The sequence below is a fragment of the Haemaphysalis longicornis genome, unplaced genomic scaffold (assembly GCF_048455015.1).
Source record: "Haemaphysalis longicornis isolate Haplotype H1 unplaced genomic scaffold, Haemaphysalis longicornis Haplotype H1 scaffold_14, whole genome shotgun sequence".
Taxonomy (NCBI): domain Eukaryota; kingdom Metazoa; phylum Arthropoda; class Arachnida; order Ixodida; family Ixodidae; genus Haemaphysalis; species Haemaphysalis longicornis.
In genome coordinates, this window is record NW_027526245.1 from 374,967 (window position 1) to 382,984 (window position 8,018).

Here is an 8,018-nt window from a genome sequence, read left to right on the forward strand (position 1 = left end):
CCAAAAATTCAGCAGACTAACATAGACAGGCACGGACGTCATGAAGTGCCACCGAACACCCGCTCCAGTCCACCTGGCCGCTACGACGCTTCACAAGATGAAGACGCAGAACGTGATCATCTGATGAACGAAGACGACGGTGGTGAATGGCATCGCGTCTTGCCTACAAAGAAGAACAAGGTCACCAAAACAGAAAGGGTAAGTCGGACTCATTTCTTACTGCAGTTGAGACCACTGGTTAAGATGAAGGTACCAGATATCCCCAGACAGGCCACAGCTAACGCCAATGGCTCTAGCTCTCCCAGCGCCGAACTTGGTGAAATAGCTGCTATTAGGTATGACAACGCCGCTAATAGCGCCCACATCACCCTCTACGATGCCGAACATGCTGCTAGGCTTTCCCGAACTGACCACCTCACGTACCGGCACAACGAGCGACTTGAAACCATAGAGGTGACGGTCGACCGAATGGACTTTAACAAAAACACGATTCGCGGAGTTATATGGGTTGACCCGGCTGGAAGTAACGACACCATCTTCAATTGGCGGCGTTGCGAATAGGCCGAAATACTACGAGTTCAGAAGATAGGGAAGTCGGACCGCGCCATTATCACCTTCAACTCTGCAGTCCTGCCGCGAGTTGCTAAGTGCTATATGGAACTGGTGAGAGTAGCGGAATACAAACCTAAGAGGATGGTATGCTTCAACTGCCATACACTGGGCCACATGGCGAAATTCTGTCCTGCCTCGAGCGTCTGCCGGGACTGTGGCCGCCCACATGCCACAGAAGAAGAGTGCGATAACAACCCTTTCTGTGCGGCGTGCAAAGAGCCCGGTCACCTCGCGGTTAGTCCAGTATGCCCTAGCCGCATGGGAAAATCGGCTGACCTAGATCAAGATACCACAAAAAAGGAAACGTCAAAAACGAACAAGAACACATCGAAGCTCAAAGATGGGATCTCTTGGGCCGACGTGGTCGACACCCAACAAAAGGACGACCCTTTTCCTCCATAAACTCGAACAATGAATACTCTAATAAAAGAGAACAACAGCCTTAAACAGGAACTTCAAGAACTCCGCGCAGAGCTGCAGCAGCTCCGCTCGGAACTCAGTCAAGCCCGAACACAGCAGCAGAGACGAAACTCCACCTCTCCGGGTCTGCCGCCAACGCGCCGGAGCAGGTCTCGAGTGAAGAAAAAAATTTTGCCGCAGCAACATTCAGACAACACGCAAAAATGGGTTACGAAACGCATGCTGGCACAACGGGACGCACATTTGAAGTTCGAAGCCGCCAAGGAACTACAAAAAGCATTCAAAGAGATTCATGTATAACAAGGGCACGTACACACGCTAAAGGCCGACATTCAACAACTACCCGATCAGCTCCGCTCATTTATCGAAACCGTGACCCCCGAGGAGACAAAGCGTAAGAAAAAGCATCCCCAGCATTGACTTCCCGCCTACGACGCGATGCCAATAGGCTCATTGTACAATGAAACTGCCGTAGTTTTTCACAGAACGGCCCCCTTCTAAAGCACCGGATAAGCATTCACAATCCCGTAGCCATCCTCTTACAGGAAACACGGGGATCGTGTAAACTACAACATTATGCTACCTTTACGGATCCCGCCATTGAGCATGCAGGGAGGCACTCTCAAGTCAGTGAAGGACAAGCAGCTATTTTAGTTCGTAAGGACTGCCATCCCGTTCAACATAGATGGGACCAGGCCAGCAACGCTAATAGGGAGTTTATAATAGTATACATAGAACCACCTGGTAACCGGCGCCTGCTTCTAGTTTCTGTGTATTATCGCCTTGAGTACACCACTGGTTACAGAGATACCTACGACTGTATCTCGCACATCACGTCTCTCCGGTTCGAAGGCCCCATTGTTATTGGAGCGGACTTCAATGCACGCAGCACACTTTGGGGTTACTCCCACACGGACATTAGAGGGAAAAACTTTGGGAATGCCCTCGAATTCAGCCACCTTATCCTTCGCAACGAGCCATTTCACCCGACGCGGCTAGGCCTACACCGCAATCAAACTGATACCACGCCAGGCCTTACTTTTTCAACCCCAGGATTTATCAAGCGATGGCAACTACTGAACACGACATGGGGCAGTGATCATTATCCCATTTTTATTCATATCAACATTAAGAAGATGAGCCAACGGATCACCCTTAACACCCTCAAATGGAACCCTTTCCGAGATAACTTTCGCCTGGAAGAGGACCCCGCTCTACTTGACTTTGTACACACTGTCACGGATGCAAGGACTATGGTTTTTGAAACTGTTACAAGCACAGTCGATGTAGAGGTCCCTGTTGCTCACATGACCCGCCTCCTTCGGACAGCCGAGCGTCTGAGCGGCACCGCACGGGCGGAAAACGGCAGCGGGATCTGATACTTCTGAAGAAACATTATAAACTTGTTAATGCCTACCAAAGAACGCTTCAAACAGAGAAATTGCACAATCTCTGTCATCGCTTGGGTCAAGAGAAAGGTCTTGCCCATCTGTGGAGCATTTTTCGAAGCTTGGCGGACAAGACAAAATCAAAACTTCGTATCGTTGACGAGTTGATGTTACAGACATATTCCTACGATGTTGAGGACAAGATTATCAACACGTTCTTCCCCCTCGCCACGTTCAGTAAGGCACAACTGTCCCGTCTACCCTGCCTCTCAGTCCCCAACCCACAGGAGTCGCTTGACGATGCCTTCACAATGGGCGAGCTCCAGGTGGCTCTGGGACAAGGCAAACCTCGCTCGGCCCCTGGCCATGACGGTTTACGTGGCAGGACCTCCGTAATCTTTCTGCTGCGGGACATCAGGCGCTTCTCAAACTGATAAACTCTTCCTGGGAGGAAGGCCAAGTAGACGATCACATGAAGATTACGATCATTTACCCCATCCCCAAACCAGGTAAAGACTCCCGCAAACCGGAAAATTTGGGACCGATCGCACTAACACCGATGATATGTAAACTAATTGAGCGCTTAATCAACTACCGAATGCAATATCACCTAGAACAAACAGCGTGGTTTCACCCGGCCCAAACTGGTTTCCGGCCCAATCTCGGAACTCGAGACTACCTATGGTTCGGCTACGAAGAGTTATAAATCGGACATCACGAAAGCTCACACCAGATTACCTCCTGGCAGTAGACATGCAGAAAGCGTTTGATAACGTTAGCCGAGAAGGCATACTCAAGGAGCTCGCACTGGCCTTCCCCAGTCAACGAGCGCAAACCTGGATACGCAACTTCCTTGAACACCGCCCACTTCGGCTCTCGAGCAAATATGATAGATGGACCTAACGCACATTATTCCTCGACAGAGGGATACCGCAGGGTTCCATACTAGAGATTTTGACTTTTTCAACTTGGCTATGAACAAAGTGGCCAGATCCCTCGAACAAGACACGTCCGCTCGCTTTGCTATCAATGCCGATGACGTCGTGGTGTGGACGGAAGCAGTGGACTATCCAGACACTGAGCACTTGCGAACGGAACAACAAGCAGCTGTGTTCAGCCTTGAGAGATCCCTCACAGCCCTGAACTTGCAATTGTCCCCAACCAACACAGAATTTCTGTGTCGATGGCCGCCAGCCCACGAATACGGTTTACCAGTTAAGACTTGACATGGGCAACACTACACTTATGTTCTAGAATGGCACCATCCGGCTCTTGGGCCTGCAAGTTAGCAGCTGCAACAGCCGCAATGAATGGATACGTAAACTAAAAACGACCTGGCGGCAAACTTTGCATTTAATTACAAGAATTTCCAGCAAGTATGGTGGAACCCAACAGCGCTCCTGCCTCACCCTGGCTCGAGCCGTTGCAATAGGCCGGATGGCCTATAGTTTTTCCACTTACAACCTACGAGATAGACATATGAAAGACCTCGGTGTATTGCATCGTGCCACTATACGTGACATTACGGGCCTCCCGCGACACACCAGAGTCGACCTCCTTGAGAACGCTGCACAGCTTCCACCACTCCTAATCCTCGTGGAAGAGACAAAATTGCATGACCAACAGCGCCTTGACCTTACCCCTCAAGGGAAAGCTCTCCAACAATGGGACCACCAAATCAGCCACACAGATATCTCCAATATGCCGCCTGCTCTTCCACCATGGGAACGCCCGGCACTCGGCCTACTTCGTCGCCGCCCCGTAGAGCGACGTCGAAAAACTGTGCGGGAGCAGTACATTGCCCAGTTGGCCCACGACAAAGGCTCCGAGGAGTTAGACGTATTTACATATGCGGCTATTAGCGGCAAGAGCGGAGCAATAGCCTGGACTTGCCCCGAAGACCCAACCCTGAATCCCTGAATGGATCTCGGCAGATCAGCAAAATGTACGGCCTTACTGACGATGTCGAGCTATTTGCCATTCTTGGAGCACTCAAACAAGTTCAGACCTCCCGGCAGCCCAAATATCACCATTACCGCATCATTTGCAATTCACACGTTGCCCTTCACCGGCAACCACATTATAAGCACAATTCTATCCTTGCGCGCACAAGGCATTAATATTCGTCTGACTTGGACACCATGTCACACAACTGGAGCGCCTGGAAACCAGCAAGCACACAACGCTGCTAGGGAGTGCCTTCTTTCGACTCTTCACCTGGCTACCACGTCCGCTGACGAAACTTCGCCTACATCTTTAGCCTGGTATCAAAAAAGACGACAACTGAGGCAACAAAGTCAACGGCGGCTCCAAAAAGCTACCCCCAGGCTTTCTACCGGCTTCCATATCCCTCTCTCGGCAGGGCGAAATCTTTATAAACAAGGAATGCGCGGACGCCGCCTACACTCCGGACATTGTTCCCAAATGGTACCACGGCAACACATCCATTTCATTCGCACGTACGTGCAATTTCTGCGGTGCCGCTAATACCCTCCAGAAATTGTTTCACCTAATATGGTGATGTCCGACATTCGAAACCGGCCGAGATTAGCTGGTAGCCTATTGCCCACCACCACGTACGAATGCAGAGCACCTGAAGCGCCTGCGTTCCGATGCTACTCTTCTCGAACGTGCAGGAATTCATTCACTTGCCAGTGGTCTTTACAAAGCAGTGTAGAGTGGTGTGACAGCCCTCGTAGGGCTGGCAAACGGACAAGTTGTGTTTAATAGGGTACATGAGGCTTTCATTGAGGCTTTCGATTCCCCTTCCCTCATCTTCCAATAACCCCCCAGCGCCTCAGGCCTATTTCTAAATAAAGTCGTTCATTCATTCATTGCTCCGCAACGACATTCACGACTCTTTTACGTTCTTCTTTTTCTGGCTGTTCTTCAGGCGTCTTCCCTATTCGTGGATTAGCCAAGGTAGCCTGGAATGAAGTGAAGGATCTGCTATACTGGTCTCCCTTTTTATATAAGAAAGCGTGGTGTTGTCACTAATTGATTTCTATGCAGTTGGATGGTTTTGCACTCGGAGTAGCTTACGCAACAGTAATGGTCATGGGGTTTAAAGGCGCAAGAAAAAACGCGGACACAAGAAGAAAAACAAGCAAGACAAATGAAGCGCCACTTCTAAGTAAAGTTTATTATAGAAACAAACAGCATTTGTATGTTATCCAAACATGAATTCACCCCAGTGTTCTGGTACGCTTATTAGGAATTCAATCTCTGTTGCTGAAAGGGCAACAGATGGCTTGCTGATGCACTCTTCACCCGCTTTTTCGATTAAAACCGCTTCGATAATTTCCCTTTCAAGCTTATCACTAGCCCTGCGCAGAATCCGTGTCAACTCCAACCTTGGCACACACTTGCGTTGCTTACAGTGGTCAGACATGTGCCCTCCAGCTTTGTTTTTGACAGCCCAATTGTGCTCACGCGCTCATTCATGAAAAACAGCGACCGGTCTGCCCGATGTAAACTTTCGAGGAACTCGTTGGGACTTCATACACAACATTCTTTGTGTACTGAGTGTACTGCGTATCGGGTTTCTCGAAGCGCAAAAGCAGCAGTAAAAGCTGCAGCGCTAATGATAAAGGTGAAAAGACACTCTGCATGGGAGGGGTCATCGCGGCCGCCGCATTCTTTAGTAGGAGCCATTATGGATGATTGGAGGCATGGCTACCAGTGCGCCACTCCTTCCCGAAACGATTTGCAGATAGGGCCACCGCTGCCTCGAGTCGACGAAGAGAGAGAGAGAGAGAGAGAGAGAGAGAGAGAGAGAGAGAGAGAGAGAGAGAGAGAGAGAGAGAAAACATCTTAATGAGCTCAAATATGAGAGTGGAACCCTAGTCCGGTAATCCATGCGTTGCCCTAGCCGCCTTGGCCCGTGTCTCCAGGAGAGTCTGGTACTCTGGTTGACAGCTGGTCCACAGTGTCTCGCACAGCGCAGACAAAGAACGGGTGCAGAGGGCTGGTAGGGCTGGGTTGTGACGCATTCCAGAATTATATGCTGCAGGGTACCTAGCTGTGTAGAAAATTTGCATAGGGCGGTGTACTGTGTGGGAAACAAGAAAAATCATTAGAACCGGGTGTACGTACGTCCCCCCTGCTCGGAATTGCCGGAGTGTTATTTCCTGAGTTTTGCTGACGGATGGGTGAGGGCACGGGAATTTCTGTCTGGTGGTCCGGTAAAATTGAGTTATTTCCTGATAGGTGAGAGGTGGCGTCGCGCTGCGGTGACCTCGGGCGCTCGGTTGGCCAGTTCGGGAGCTTGTTGATGGGCGATGTTGTTGCCCGCAACGAAGAGCTGGCAGAAGTCTACAATGCTGAGGATGAATTTGCATTCACCACTCGCAGCGAAGAAGACGACGGCCTCTTCGTTGCATATGACGACGATTACAGCACTGCAACTATGCAAATAAACTATCATACTGAAACATAACGGTGTGTCCGGCTATCCTCACCAACAACCGCTACGCCATTGAAGTCTTGGGCGTGATTGAAAGTTTCCCTGAATTTTTTACCTAAACTGCACTAAAAGACGGGATATAACGAGTAAAATAGATAATAGCCATGTACCTCGCCCGCTGCTTTCCCGCAGTGAACTTTTTACATATTACTGGAAGCTCGTTGCGATTGCCTGAAGCCAACAAATTTAAACGCAAATAAACGGGGGTTAATAGCTTGCAGAGTGATGTGTTTGCTCCTAAATTTGGTGGATATTCCTTTTACGCCAATGAAAATGTTAGGGTAATCAGTGGAAGTTAAGAACGGACATTTAAACATTGAAGCACTGCGCTTGGAACTACGCATGCTGAAGGTGCCGACCACAGTATCGTCCTCGTTAAACAGAATTCGAATGAGAGGCTCTAAACCGCCATCGGGCAATGGCAACGCCCTTGGAGTACGCATCGCTCGCAGGTTTCCCCCATCGGTGGTTTCTGATTGTTCCCACACTCTGCACATTGCACTCCAAATGCTGAAATGTTTCTTACATCGAGAAAAATGTTCTAAACTGTTTCTTCCGGGCCTGTCGAGTATAGGTGGCGCCGTATAACAGCAGCTGGGAAAGCTGAAACAAAAAAGGAGTGGCTGCTTCGTGTTCTTCCTATGCTTGATGTTTTCGCCTGAACAAGTATTATTCAGTTAGTTGACCGCATCCACTGATCTCTATCGATGCTGCGACATCTCTGGCCCCTCCACGGTCCGTCGGCAAGCAACAGGATAACTCCTCGGGGCCGTCCGCTGCTTTGGATGCAGCTCACCGGTCGCTAGGCCTAGCAGCCCTGCCGGTGTACCACTGCCGTGTTCGGCGCCGTGCGGCTATGCCGCGCATGTCGGGGAAGCTCGGCGTAGCTCGATCCACGCATCTGCTGGCGACGCCCACTGCTACAGACGCTGCTATATACATGGCATTACGCGACTCACCACCAATGGAGGTAACGCCACCGCTCCTACTACCCCCGGCTGACCCGTCCAGTCTACCGAAGTCTACAGTGGACCCAACTGCGCCTGCAGCCAAGCGGGTGTGTACACCAGCCACAAACCCGTCACTCCCACCGTTGGGTGAACAAGCTACGTCACCGGCTGCCCCTCCACCCC